Genomic DNA, 15,867 nt, shown 5'->3' on the forward strand with positions numbered 1-15,867 from the left:
GACGCATTAGTAGGTACAAAGTAGTCAACTCAAAATGTGCTTGATTGATCCAAAATGATTAGAGGAGAAACTAGAAGCAGGTTAGTTGAAATTTGCATGACCCCTGTGGGTTTGTACAGAATGCTGTTACTTCTAGGTTGGGAGAATGTCTCCTTATCATGGAAATTTATTTAAACAAACTCTAACGCAAGCAGGTGCTGCACACATTTTCTTTGCTTCTAACTAGTTTTTGCTTTGGTCGGACTTTCAGATATCATCAGAGAACAGTGACCAGGCATCTGCCTTTTCATTCCTTCTTACCCCGCCCCCCCCCCCCCCCCCATCTTCAATACCTTCACATGCCAAGCCCAACCATTAATTCATCTTGACCGTGTTTACCTCTTAGTCTTAAGAGAACAAAATTGAACCTTACCTCTTTGGCAATTAAATCAGGTGATTTTCCTCTTATGGCAGTTCAACTGGGATATGCAATAAAACAGATTTTGAAATTAAAGGAGCATTTTTCAACGCGTTTCCGTGAATACCAGACTCATTATAGTATCTAGGTCAGAGGTCTGTGACCAAATATGTGTGGGGAATTCTGTATCCAGTGCTACTCAAAGTATAGTCCAGAACTCATTCCAGTCCACAACCTGTTTCCTGTCTGTGATACAAACAAAAACTGAGAATATACATTTAGAGACTTAAATAGAAATTTGACGTAATCCCGTAATCCCACTTCTGTTAAGTCTAATAATAAAAATGGATCGCATTTATTGTCTTTACTTCAGTTTTCCAGTATATTGATTTTATTATTTTTATTATAGTTTAGAAAAGTCATGCTTCTCTGAATTGGGAAAGGAACCCAAACCCATCCTTCACCACAGGTAGTTAGAGAAATGCTGGTATATTCTGTTATCCTTAGATTCACAATATATAATATATAATAAATTAAAGGCTCTTAGAAGTCTTGGAGTAAAGAAACCCACTTAACTCAGTGTTTCTAATGCTTACTAGGCTTTAGAACCTTTTTTTTTTCTTTTGGATTACCTCTATTAATATTGTATGTAATTAATGTTCTACAGAACACATTTTGGAAAGTGTCTTATGATGAGCATTGTCTGTAGGGGACTTTATACTTTTAAAAACACAATAAGGTGTTCTCAAAAACATGTTAAAAATGGAGCCAGTAGGCAAATACCACACACTAACATGATGCTACATTACATTTTCGGAAATGTATGTTTTAGTTAGTTAACTAGGACTTGAAATCTAATCGTACCTGTTCACACACTTTCATATTTGAGGGAGTCAGTCCATGTAAGGATGAACTAATTTTATTTTAGATAGGGAATAAGAAATGCAAATGATGGGGAAGGAAGATTTTGATTGTTTATTTGTCAAAAATAGAAGGACACTAAAGCCAGTCTCTATGCAGGGTGCATGGGAGCTCCCACTCACCCTGGAACTTCCGATCACGTTCGTGCTCGTGTCTTCTTTTTACAGTTTAGGTGATATTTGGAAAATCTCAAAAACAGAGTCTGGAGATTTGGTTCACACAAACAGGAGACTGATCACTGACATTCTGAGTTAATCCGCACAAGAAATCCAACTTGTTGGATTTCCTATAAGGGATCACACTACCTTAGTCCAGTGACAGTGTGAACACAGTGAAGTTGAAACTGCAACAAAGAAAGCAAGAACCTAGTTACTGTCTTCAAGGGAGGAATGTACTAGCAAGAGTGCACAGGGATGGCGGTGCGTGGAGACGTTTCCTGGGGACCACGGGGTGGCAGATCACCCAACAGTGTGCTGTTTCCTTGGGGAATTCTTTATGGTCTTGGGGTTAGCCTCACCTCTCCAATGTTGGAAACATGACCTCACCAGTGCTTCCGAAGTGACAGGTCTTAGATGCTAGTTAGTGATATCAAAGCTCACAACAACACTAATGATTAAAATCAGATTATTAAGAGCATTGTCGTGAAGAGCACACGTTCTAGAAGTATGTTCTTTAGGTTCCGATCCTGGCTTCTCCACTAACTAGCTGTGCGACCTCGAGTAAGTGACTAAGCTTTCAGTTCTGTTAGAGAACTCAATGAGAGAATAGATGTAAAGTGCTTTGAATGGTGTATGGCATGCCGTAAGCAACGAATAATGGTTAGTTGTTATCATGTACGTTGATAAATGCAATGTCAAGTGGACTATATATTCAAATTTGCTTGATTAGCTTATCTCACCTTGTAGGCAAGCTACATAGGAAACCAAATTTTCAGCAGCTGCTTCGTAATCCTGGCACTGGAAGGAGTTACTTCTCTCTGCGTGTTCCTTAGCACTAGGCTATGACCACACGATGCATTTATTTTGGCACCCTTGGAGTCAGAAAGGAGAGACAGTCCCTGTCACGTTCATGGATGTAGCTGGCAAACAGCTTCCAGTAGGTTATGGGCAAGGTTGCTGTCCTGAGAGATATTCTGCCTCTTCATGGTGATGTGTAAGCCTATGTTCTGATTCTCTTATTTGCTACTTTTAGAATGCAGATCTAAGAGGACAGCTTTATTATTTCCATGATCTCAGAGGTCATCTTAGTGTTGCCCTACCATATACATACCTCCTGTGAGATATGCATGTATCCAGACTCGAGGTGAATATAATAGTGAAGACTGAGAATTCTCCTAATAGCAAGCAACCTATACTTAAAAGAATAACCCAGCTTGAAGATTTGCAGAAACAAAGTCACAGTTTCAGAAATGATCTATGGGTTTTATTGAATGCAATTACAATTCTGCAGTTGCCTATTTTTTTTTTTAATTTTTAAGGTTTTTTATTTATTTTTGAGACAGGGAGAGACAGAGCATGAACAGGGGAGTGTCAGAGAGAGGGAGACACAGAATCTGAAACAGGCTCCAGGCTCTGAGCTGTCAGCACAGAGCCCGACGCGGGGCTTGAACTCATGGACCGCGAGATCATGACCTGAGCCGAAGTCGGCCGCTTAACCGACTGAGCCACCCAGGTGCCCTTGCAGTTGCCTATTGAATTGAAACCCTAGGATTTATCCAAATTATCAACTCTCTGTTTTGGTCAAATTAATTTTATTTTTATTATAGTTTAGTTTATTTGGTCAAATTTCTAAAAAAAAAAAAAAAAAAAAGATTAAGCTTAAAGAAAATCATGCCCACCATTGGGGCACCTGGGTGGCTCAGTCGGTTAAGCATCCGAATTTTGGTTTGGGCTCAGGTCATGATCTGGTGGTTTCATGAGTTTAAGCCCCACATTGGGCTCTGCGCAGGAGCCTGCTTGGGATTCTTTCTCTCCGTTTCTCTCTGTTCCTCCCCTGCTCTCATTGTCTCTGTCTCTCAAAAAAATAAATAAACTTAAAAAAATCATGCCCATCAAACAGGGAATCTCAGCATTATCCTAAAATTTTGACTCTTTTGCCATACTCTGGCCAATGTTTTGGGTTTTCTGGACTTGGGACCATAATCATCTTATATTTAGGAGTCATCTTCAGTGATGTGAACCTATGGTTGAGATTTGAGGTGTGTGTGACAATTCTCTCCCATGGTTCAACCTGTTTATTTTTATTTTTAATTTTTTTAATGTTTATTCATTTTTTGAGAGAGAGAGAGTGAGCATGAGTGGGGGAGGAGCAGAGAGAGAGGGAGACACAGAATTCAAAGCAGGCTCCAGGCTCTGAGCTGCAAGCACAGAGCCCGACGTGGGGCCCGAACCCATGGAATGCGAGATCCTGACCTAAGCTGAAGTTGGATGCTCAATAGACTGAGCCCCCCAGGCACCCCTACAAGACAGTATTTTTATGATCTTACTGAATGTGCTCTTTTTTATGAATAAAGTAGATAGAGCTGTTTGGGACGCTGCTTTGTTTTACTATTAAATGTCAATGTCCATGATGGGCTGCAAATTAGCAATGAAAAATCCAGGGATTCATTCGTGTATAGATCACTGTAGAGCGAAACCTTAAGAAGGGTAAATATTCCTGTTCTTTATTAGCCCCATTGAACGTGGTAGCTAGATTTTGTGCACCATTCATTGCCCCTAAATTTTAAGCTGAGAGTGTATGAAACTAAACTTTTAATTAGCATCCCAGTGAAGAAAATAGACTTCTCTTCAGATATCACATTATGTATTTTCCCCCCGCTTCTATTGCCTTTTGAAAATAATCTCCGTCATTACTACTTGGCAATGAACCTCCAGCATCACACTCAAAATTAACTTATAATTCTCATTAAGTGCAGCCTAGACTGTCTGTGTCTTTACCCAAATCCCGACAAACAACTTGATTTGCTGCTTACCCAAAAACTTCCTCCTGAAGAGAAAAGGCGAAAGTATGTACGAGGCTTTTAAACCTTAGATGAGGTAAGTACAGTGTTCAATAACTTCATCAAATAAGGTCTAAATTTTATGGTGCGAATGCCAGGCTTCACAGGTCAGTGAGCTGTTTCAAATGGTACACAAGGCTGCCTATATCAAATTTGTACAGAAGAATTGATTTTGGTGGTTGGAATAAGGCCATTTTAGTCTTGCTGCAAGCTTTCCAGAAATAATAGTGCTATATTAGAAGAGAAATTATAAATAGATTACTGTTTTTAAGTATTCTTCGGAATGTTAACAACTAATATAATGGACTTTCTATTGCAATCCTAAATAGCAAGTGTCAACCTGATTTTCAGAGTTCTCCACTGCCTCTCAGCGGTCCTGTGGATTCAGGGGAAGCTGTGCCGTCTGGCTGACAGAAACACTGTGTTTTATTCTCACCCTTTGTTTTCTTCCTTTTGGGTCTGCTGTGCTTCTATTTGTGGACAGACAGCCAAAGGAGGCATACGAGACCTCTGATGCCTGGCAAGTTGCACCCCTGGGAGGTGGGGAGAAGCAAGTGTGCTTCCAAAATGGGGGCTCTTGGTGTGTTTTGCGTTTGTGTGAGATGTTAATTGGCAGAAAATTGGTAGGTACTTGTAATGCATGAAATGCGACCTTCTAAAACGCATCTTGTGCCCTCATGATCTTTTGCCTGTGGATTGCCTCTCAGAATGGGAGTTTTTCCAAATGTTTCAACTTCTGAGAGGTCATGAGTACTTTGTGTGGTACATATAGGCACGTCTTTGAAGAGGGCCTTCCACAGCTGTCTGTAGGGCTTAGGGATTGAATGCATAGAGTAGTCTGTACATATAAAAATACAGGGGTTGCTAGAGGGGAGGGAGGTGGGGGATGGGCTTATGGGAGATGGGCATTACAGAGGGCACTTGTTGGGATGAGCACTGGGTTCTGAATCACTGGGTTCTACTCCCGAAACCAATACTACACTGTATGTTAGGTAACTTGAATTTAAATAAATAAATTAAAATAAATACAGAGTTTGGGGCACCTGGGTGGCTAAGTCGGTTGAGTGTCCTACTTCAGCTCAGGTCATGAGCTCACAGTTCACAAGTTGCAGCCCTCTTTGGGCTCTGTGCTGACCGCTCAGAGCCTGGAGCCTGCTTCAGATTCTATGTCTCCCTCTCTCTCTGTGCCCCCAGCCCCCCGCCTGGAGCGCGTGCTCTCTCTCTGTCTCTCTATCTCGAAGGTGAATAAACATTAATTTTTTTTTTTTTTTTAAATACAGAGTTTCTGTAGGAAAAGCTTTAGTTCCTTTAAGCAGACTCGGTCGTTTCTGTCTCATACACCTGTTGCCCTTTCAAACAACATTCCTCTGTAATTTGTTTGCATGTTTGTCTCCCTGTCTAGGATGGGAATTCCTGCCAGTATCTAGCATAAAGTCTGGCACATAGTAAGCAGTTTTCTCAAATACTCGATTCCCCACACATACCTTGGGGCTGAGGATTAAGATCTGGCGAAATCTGATTAAAAGCTCAAATGTGGAATATTGGCTAATGTGAGTGCGGGGCTTAGGATGGAGTCTGTATGAGGCTCAGGTGGGAAGGAATTGAGAAACAGTGTTTATTTTCCTCGCAAAGTAAAGCCAAGCTTGACTTCAGACCCTCACAGGAAAGAGATGCATGCCTTCACAGCGGAAACACCCTTCTACTGCTGACCTCCCTTCTGTAATTGAGGAGGGTGGATGGATCTCGGTGATCCTTTCAGGCTTTAAAACTTTGCGGCATCTTTGATATAAGGTATTAATTGCTTTCATTTTGCTTTGTTCTCGTTCGAAGATTGGATGGTCTCTTTGCTTTCTAGACTGCTCAAAAGTATGGATTCAATCCAGAAGGGCTTTATCGGCTATGAAACGTCAACAGACCTTAACTACAACCAGGACACTACAGAGGAGTGGTATTTGCAACTGGCATATCAAATTGCATATTTCATGTAAATATTGGCATCTGACGACTGCACTTTGAAATGTCAATGAAGAAAGATGATTTTAAGAGAATCCTCTCCAACTGCCCTTCCTCCCACTATTACAATGACCTCTGTAGGTTTATAGCTGTTTATTTCCCTGTGAAGTAAGAGCCGTCTCCTCTTTCTCAGGGCCCATCCTGTCTACTCAGGCCGTTGCTTGACAGCCCGCCCTTAAGGATAGTGTAGCCAGGGACGCCCGGGTGGCTCAGTCAGTTAAGCATCAGACTCTTGGTTTTCGGCTCAGGTCATGATCTTAAGGTTCGTGGCTTTGAGCCCCACACTGGGCTCTGCGCTGACAGTGTGGAGCCTACCTGGGATTCTTTCTGTCTCCTCCCTCTCTCTCTGCCAACTCCCCCTACTGGTACTTGCCCTCTCGAGTGCGTGCATTCTCTCTGTCTCTCAAAATCAATAAACACCCTTAAAATAAAATAGAATGAAATAAAATAAAATAAAAATAAAATAAAGGGCAGCATAGCCAGTCCAGTTGCTTTCAAAGGAAACTCTACTCCAGGGGTGCCTGGGTGGCTCGGTGGGTTAGACTCTGGCTTTGGCTCGGTTCATGGGTTGGAGACCCGCATCAGCATCTGTGCTGACAGCTCAGAGCCTGGAGCCTGCTTCGGATTCTGTGTCTCCCTCTCCCTCTGCCCCTCATCTGCTTGCCTTCTGTCTCTCTCCAAAATAAATAAACACTAAAAAAATAAAATGAAATAAATAGGTCTACTCTAGGGTTGCATTACATCACTTAGAAGAATAGTGGTTCTCAGGTATTTAATGTATTCCCCAGAGCCGAGGGGATGGGGATCGTGCAGGCAAGGTAGCCCGTCATGAGAAGAAGGAGGCTCTGGTCCTCTTCACGCCAGCCACGCGTCAAGGGCCTGCCTTCCCTTGCTCGCGCTTATGTTCCGCTGCGGGTCCCCACTCCTGCCTGTTCTTTCTCATAAAAACCAGGAGCTGAAAGGGACCTCAAAGATCATTTTTAAGTTTGATGGATGGGGAAACTGAGGCCTGGAGAGGTCATGCAACCTTCTCGAAGTCACACAGCTGTTTAAGGGAGGCTGGACCTGAGCTCCAGGGCTTTGAACTCACCTATCTGGCTTGAAAAGGGGCAGTGGCAGTAGAAATGTTAGATCCCATATTGTATTTTATAACAGCAAGAGTTTCCTTTAAGACTTTTCTCCCTTGCTTTATAAATGTGTGTGTGTGTGTGTGTGTGTGTGTGTGTGTGTTAACTTTCCCAGTTCTCCCATTTCTTACATGGAAGGCTAATCTGACATCTTGTGCAGAGAATTGACTGTTTCCTGCAAAATAAACAGAGGAAAGCAAGTAGCTGAAGTATTTAGGGACACTCAAGGGTCCTTAGTGCTCGAAGCTTCCAACAGCTCAGTAACCGCGCTTGTCCTGATTGGCAAGGGAGAGGAAGAGACGAGAAGAAGCCGTGTTCAGAGGCCTGGGCATGGTCGGAGGAGCAGTGTTGCAGTGAGTGAGTGATAGGTCTATTTTTTCAGAAAATACAAAAATGCAGAATCACCATCCCTAAAGCTCAGAGAACCTGGCAGTCAACAAGACTTATTTCTAAGGCTCCAAGTAAAATGTCAACAAGGCATTTCGTGTCACCTCGGAGATCCCAGAGGACAAGCCATGCATCTCTTACGCTCCACAGCAACCCACGGGGACTTGGGCTGCAGTCTCTTGGTGGGAAGATGTAGCCCAGTGCAGGAATGCCGGTGAGTATATGCCTGCATTGAGGAAGCAGGAGTCGCGAAGGAAATCGTGGGGTGGGGGGTGGCAGGACCTCAGGATACCGGAGGGGTGACCTCAGCTTGTAAATGTCTAGATGTTGGGGGCCCATGTGTAGGAAGTTTAAAAAGACTGAACCAGACACAATAGAGGTGCTGCAGTCTAACCTTGCCTTTGACCCTATCGCCTTTCCGTTTTCACTTTCCCCCTTCTTACCCCCCAAACCCTAACTAACCCATGATTGCAAAGCTTGTGAAAACATCTATGAAGAGCACCATTCAGACAGGATCGGGATCGTACCAGTGATCCTGAGCCACACTCCAGTTGTGAGTTTCAGAGGCGTTAAAGATGACAACTGCTGCCTGAGCAAGGCACAGAGACACATGTTCCTCCCCTCGCCCCGTCAGACTCCAATCCTGCTGCTTTCCACCCAGAGATAGCCTTGTCTTCAGACGTGTATTGATGCGCATGGGGTGAGTAAAGCTGTTAATCACTATTTGACGCATCAAAACAATTGTCTTTCGACAGAGGGAGTAATGATCATAAATAAAAGGTGTTTATCTTTGACTTTTAGGGTGCTCCTGGGAAAGACACATCTCAGGACACTGAGTGGAGTGTTACGATGAGGCGGCGTTAGAAAGTGAGAAAGACAGGAGGCGTGATCCAGGGCCAGGAGAAGAAGCCAAGGGGAGCTGGATACGAACATCTATGGTTCAGAGAGTGTGGTCACGTTCAGAGTCAGCCAACGAGGTGAGAGACACAGCACGGAAAATTACTGCCAAGCCTGCCGAGCATTTATGACACTAGCCTCAAGTTGGGGGGCCCGTGGCTACCCCTCACTTCAGACCGGCTGGCTACAAATTTTGGGGGTCCCCACAGAATCCCTGAGGTTTGTTAATTCACGAGGACTACCCACAGAATTCAGGGAAGTGCTATGCTTATAAGTGTAGTATTATTATCGCAAAAGGATACAAATCATTACCAGTTGAAAGAATAGTTGCCCATTCAGAACCCGGGACTGGGAAGGTTCCGAACGTGAAGCTTCCGCATCCTCAGGGACACGGCGTCTTCCTGGCATCAATGTGTGGCGATATGCAAAGAACTGTCAACCCAGGAAGCTCACAGTGGCTTTGTGTCCGGAGTTTTTATTGAAGTTCATTATGTAGGCATGGTTAATTGAGTCATTGACCACATGGTTGAACTCAGTCTCTAGTTCATCCCTCCCCAAGGTCAGCTGCTTTCATGTGGCACAAAGCCCTAGTTTTCTAACCCCATGTCTTCCTGGAAGAGTCAGCCCCCAGCCTAAGCCTGAGTGGCTGGCCCCACCCAGCATCGTCTCTTTAGTATAAACTGTCAGGTGCCCACTTACGTTAACACACACTATTAAGTGGGGTCTGAGGTGCCCATCACCAAAAATGAAGACATGCCTGTCACCTAGGAGATTCCCAGGGTTTAGAAGTTACCTCATAAGGAGCCTGGACAAAGGTCAGACCTTCCTTTGGGAAGAGTTCGTTCTTCACTACACAGCTTGGCATGGCAGGTTGACCCAAAGCATGTGCGTGTGTAGACTTGTGGAAGTGTGTGGTGCAGAGGAAGGGAATGGGTGCTGTGATTCACCTGCCATGGCCAGAAACCACGTGAACGGGGAGCTGTTGAACTGTGCCTACCAAAACCCCAGCTGGGAGAGGCCATCTGAGTAGAAGTGAAAGCTACGGAGCCTTCTGTCATCAGGATGGTTCCATCTCTGGACTCGCCCTACTTTTTTTTTTTTTTAAGTTTATTTATTTATTTTGAGAGAGCGCATGTGAGCGGGGGAGAAACAGACAGAGAGGGAGAGAGACCGAATCCCAAACAGGCTCCATGCTGTCAGCACAGAGCCCGATGCGGGGCTTGAACTCCCGAACCCTGAGATTATGATCTGAGTGGAAATCAAGAATTGGATGCTTAGGGGCGCCTGGGTGGCTCAGTAGGTTAAGTATCCAACTTCGGCTCAGGTCACGATCTCACGGCTCAAGAGCTCGAGCCCAGCATTGGGCTCTGTGCTGTCAGCAAAGAGCCTGCTTCAGATCCTCTCTCTCCCTCTCTCTCTGTCTGCCCCTCCCCTCCTCTTTCAAAAATAAATAAACATTAAAAAAAAAAAAGAGTCAGATTCTTAGCTGACTGAGCCACCTAGGTACCCCTGGACTTGCCCTGCTTTTTTATATTCAAATATGTCACCAGTGGCTATAAGTCCATTGTCTAAGTTTCTACCCTCAATCCAACTGAAAACAGAAATACTTAAGGGTGTCAGACTAATAATCTTTGTTAAAACTGACTCTCAGGGTGCCTAGGTGGCTCAGTCGGTTAAGCGGCCGACTTCAGCTCAGGTCATGATCTCGCAGTCCGTGAGATCGAGCCCCGTGTCGGGCTCTGTGCTGACAGCTCAGAGCCTGGAGCCTGTTTCAGATTCTGTGTCTCCCTCTCTCTGACCCTTCCCCGTTCATGCTCTGTCTTTGCTTCAAAAATAAGTAAACATTAAAAAAAATAAAAAAAAATAAAATAAAACTGATTCTCAAAAAAAAAAAAAAAAGAAAAGAAAAGAAAACCTGACTCTCAAAACTCTCAGTCCCTTATAGTAAAGTTGAGAGAGGAGAGGTGTGCAAAAATTGTCGGTCTGTCTCCAAATTTAATTAGCGTTTGTGTTTTAATGCGCCCTGAGGTTGGCACTTGCCAAGACACCCTGATTAAGAGAACAGACAGTCCTCTCGCTCTGCTCTTCCTTAGGAGCTGGAACAGGCAGTTTCTCTTTGAGGCTGATACAAAGCGACAGGCTCAGCTGAGTCATGGTTTTCCAAACTGTCCAGGTGATCGGGACTGGGTGATATACTGGACTTCAAAGGGCTTCTCTTCATGAGAAGTAGGTGCAGGGAGTTAAGAGTTACCCAGAATAGGAAGAGACCCAGGTGATGCCTCTCTCAGATCACCTGGAGGCAAGATAGGAAGCAGATGTGTAACACTGAGGCTAGTTGGGAGACGGGGAGGAACCATAAGCTCTGGGCATTTTGTGTTCCTCTGTTACTTTTCAGGACTTTTAGTCAGAGACTGTTGTACTAGATTCCTACTCTTCTGGTACAAGGAAACTGCTTTCCACCCTCTCTAGGGTGGTTTTTTGCAACAAACATTGTGTCTGATTTGAGGAGAACTAGGTTTGAAGGAGACTCCCCCCACTTCCTGGCTGTGCATCATGGCCAGTTCTACTATCCTTTCTACCTCTCTTTTCTCATCTGTAAAATGGGAATAAAAATACCCATCTTCATCGGTTATTATCAGAATTAATGCCCTACTGGCCACGACAGCGTCTCGTGCACAGTCTTCCGCATGATGGGTCCTCGGGAAGCATGCTTTCTCTCGTCTGGCCTGTTGCCTTTTACCCCAGAATTTCATGTTCTAAGGATTCTCGCGACTCAAAGACTTTTGAGCAGCCACTCTGACACAGAATTCTGCATTGTCTCCACAAGTCTCAGGCAGCCTGCACGCCCAACTTCTGCTTAATTGCTTCCTCCCGCTGTTGCTCTTGGTAAGCTCTGTGTAACTGAGTTTGAAGTTAACCCTGTTTGCCCCTAGTTCCCCCTCAAGGGAACTGGGTTGCGGTGGGGGTGGGGGTGGGAGCGGTTTCTGAAGAAGTGTGCAATTTGGGAAAATTAAGTTTCAGGCCAGCCATGTGGCTCTGACAGCTTATACTGCTCAGTACTTAGCAATAATGGAGAAAATGCCAGTAAAAATGACAAAACGGCAGAGCCCTGACCCACCAGGTAATTGTATATTGAATATGTCTTGGCTCAAACCAGGGATGATTTTGCGTAAATGAACTAAGGGCAAAACTGCGTGTTGTAAGTCATATAAAACAAGACCAGTGCAGTGGGTAATTAGGGATGCAAACTAGCAGCACAGGATGTTTGAAAACCGAAAGTGCATGTCACTGGCCTTAAAGGGGTGAGGCGGGGGTGGGGGATGGACCATTTCTATCTAATGAGTAGATTTCAGGCATATACATGGATAAGAAAAAAGGCAGTCATTCAAACCTAGCTCCGTTTTTCTTTTCTTTTTATATTAGAAGAGAAAAGATGATAGATGCCGGTTGTCTGGAGCCCACAACTGCTCTTATCATCCTGCAGATGCACAGAGAGGGGCGAAGAAGGTAAAGAGTTTGAAGGAGATAAGTATAAAACCACAGAGTGAATTTGTGCGGGAGTGAGGATTAGAGCCGTTAAGTGCTTTAGTCACTTGATCCTGCTAATCTTTGTTCTCTAATGTGAAGAATTCATGGGCTTCAGGAAGAGACTTCTGTCGGTTCTTATATGAAATCAGGACTGGCTGTCATTGTGTAATCCCCACATATTGGTGCCCTATCTCTTCAGTAATCAGAAATAGGCAGCTGGAGAAGGCAGGCAGAGAGATTAGCTCTCTGCGTCCCAGCACATTGTGTTCCTGTGTTGCAGCATCTTTAATTACCAAAAAGTAATTCACGGAACAGTGCCCTAGTGGCTTGAAAGAGTTAATGCATTTTCCAGAAGTGTCTAACCTTCTCCCGGGGAGTAGCTTACATACAGAGAAAATCTGGCTCAATAAATACTAAACAACAAGAATCAACTGATAAGGGTCAAACTCCACAAAACGAAATTGAACCAATGGCCCATTTAATCCAGTACCTTCTCAATAAATCCCCTTTCGCCATAAAGCACCATTTGCCTGGTAATTTCCATGAATTGATGGCCATTCTTCCTTAATCCTTTGAGGTTAGATCAATATCCATTTATTCCCTTCACTCATTTCATCCACCGTCTGCCATCCGTCTGTCCACGTATTCACCCATCCATCCATCTATCTCTCCATCCATCCAACCATCCATCCATCCATTCATCCATTTATCCATCCATCTTATCGAGCACCTACTGCGGAAGGTTCTGTGATAAATAAGACACAATCATTCTCTGTAAAGAACTCAGTGGAAGAGGGAGATGGGTTGAGGTGGAAATACATAACCCACTTTAGGAGAGGCCTATAGTCAATGGGCATCATCTCTTCCAGAAGCTCTCATGGATTAACATTCTCCCACAGGCTAGGTAAGCTACTCCCTTTATGTCCTCCCACATGACTCTCCGTTTCTCTGGATTCTATCACTGATCACGTTGTGCTGTAATTGTCTTTTTATTGTCTGTTTTCCCCCACTATGCTGTGAACTCCTTGAGGGCAAGGATGCTATTTCATTCATCATTTTATCATTTTTTTTCCCCCAGTGTCTACTCACTGGTTCTGAGAAGGCCTCAATAAATGTCCATTGATGGATGAATGGATGAGGATAACATGATTTTGGCTGTTAACCGAGCTATACTAGGCATGGTTTTGAGCTACACATATTACCACATATTGCCTGGCTATTTTTAAGAGGTAATAGCCGGGAACAGCCACAGATTCCCAAGCTGTCCTATTTATGGCTTAGGCAAAATTTAAAATTTATCACACAACTGCTTTCAGAGTGAGAAATACAAATCCACATGGATATACATAGACACGTACACAGATGTGCTATATGTCTAGTGGCACCCTAGGTTGTTTCCTTTACCTTACAAACTATATTCGATCAATCTTGACATCCTGTTTAGTACACCACCTTCATATCTTTAAAATCCAGTTCTCCGTCCTCACCGCCACTCACCATAACACAGGCCACCATCGTTTCTCACTTAGTTTATAGAAATTGTGCCGGTCTTGCTCCTTCCTTCCCCAAATCTGTTCTCCGGACTGAAGCTACAATGTCTTTCTAAAGTGCATGTGATTGTGTCTTCGGCTTACGATCTTTCAGTGGCTCACAGCTACGTACAGGATAAAGTCCTGATTCGTTAGCACAGGATGCAAAATCCTTCTTGTTCACTGTCTGATACTTCTCTGTTGGTTTCTGTGTCCTGTGATTGCGCTGTACTCCGTCTTTCCTCCTGGCCTTTGTGCTGCTTGTTCTTTGGTGGGACTGTCGTGTTCCAGCCCCAGGCCCACGGCCTTCTCTCTGTATACTTAGCTAAGTTCTGTCAGCACAGGCATGTCGAAATTCCTCTCCTGACTGTCCACTCCCTCCTTCCCTCTCGCCAAACACGCGCCTTCACGTGGTATCCTGTGTCCTTTTCATGCTAAGGTTTAGATGCTGCTCTCCCTTTTTCTCTCGTTTTTTTGGTGGCAAATGCTTACATTGCAATGCATTTTCTCTAATACTTAGCTTTTCTTAAGCCAAGAACACTTAACAACTAAGAGACACAAATAACTGAAAGTAAGATAAAGGCTCAGTGAAGGGTCAGTTCGGTTCCAATTTTTGGCCCTACTGGGTCTTTCATAACTGGACTCATTTCAAATTCTTGGTGAATGTTTATTGATGGGCACATTGGAAATAGAAGGGCTGAATATTTTAAACATCTTTGATGAGCTAAGTCATTCTTTCTGAAGACACTTTATTAAAATTTTGAAAACTGGGATGACCAACTGCCCTGGTTTCCCTGGGACTGTCCTGATTTTTGTGCCTAAAGTCCCACTTCCCGGGGGAGCCCTCATTTCTGGCTTTAGCCCTGAAAGTCGCCCATGATGGGAAGCCCTTCAGTGCCAGGGCTAGCCAGGCACACTGGAACAGTTATTTACCCTAGAAGTCTCAGGCTTTGGAGGTCATCTCCCTAAGACTTCTCCCCTACTGAGTTACAGCACGCCCAGCACCTCTGGGGGGGTGCAGCCCTATGGGAAACTTACAAAAGGCCGTGTGAGCTGTGGCTCTATGAGATCGCCAGCTTTCCGTAAGATGAGTGGGTTGAGAGCTTAGTAATGCCCTCACGGTAGCCCTGTGAGGCAACGGCTGAAGCTAAAATTCAAACCCGTGACAGAGTGAGGGTCTGTCTGCAGAGATCCTTCTGACATAGGTGGGAAATAGCGGGACTCCTCAGTTGGGAGTTGGGGGACCTCGAATGGAGTTCGAGAATTCCCAAAGCTCGGTGGCCTCAGGCCAGCTGTTTGATCTCTCTGACCCTCAGTGTCTTCATCTGTAAAACGAGAGAATATCTTTCCTTGATGCATCCCAGGATTGTTGGGGATTCGGAAGGAGAGTGTATGTGAGGGCAATTGGAAAGCCACGCGTGTTCTGCAAATGTGAATGATTACCGTTATCCCAGAGCAGTGTTATGTGAGCACAGGCTGAATTTTTCCACTAAAAGTTATAGTCAGTCTAGTTTTAAAAGTGTCTGCTCTCAAGCATATTAAAAAGACCTGTGCAGCAACAAGAAGCGAATCCGCAAGTTGCCTGATGCATAGCTTCAAATGTTGGAAGCTCTTGGCTGTGAGACAGGGCTCACTGGCCACCGAAAGCGGCGTCTTCCTAAAATGTAGTCTGGGATCATTTCTTTTACATAAAGGAACCGTACAAATTACACAACGGTAACCTGACCGTCTGGTCATTATTTTTAGTGACATTTGCACAAGATGGCCTCAGACCCCATACAGGATAAGTTGCATTTTGAATGCTGCATTGAAATTTAACACCTACGCTTTCATTATTTTGATGATTTGATTTTTTTGTGCGTGGTTTTTTTTTGAGAGGGTTGTTTTTTTTTTGAGAGGTATGATTTTTGCATTGCTATTTTATTCCCTTTCTGCAAAATCACAGGAAAACTATCAATTCTGATGCCTCTCTCCCCTGGCAGCATGTTTGAAATATAAAATATTTTCTGGACAGAACATAATATACCACCTTTTGCGGACAATTTATGTCATTCCTCCTCATCCCCCAAC

This window comes from Prionailurus viverrinus, chromosome A1 (assembly GCF_022837055.1).
Source record: "Prionailurus viverrinus isolate Anna chromosome A1, UM_Priviv_1.0, whole genome shotgun sequence".
Lineage (NCBI taxonomy): Eukaryota > Metazoa > Chordata > Mammalia > Carnivora > Felidae > Prionailurus > Prionailurus viverrinus.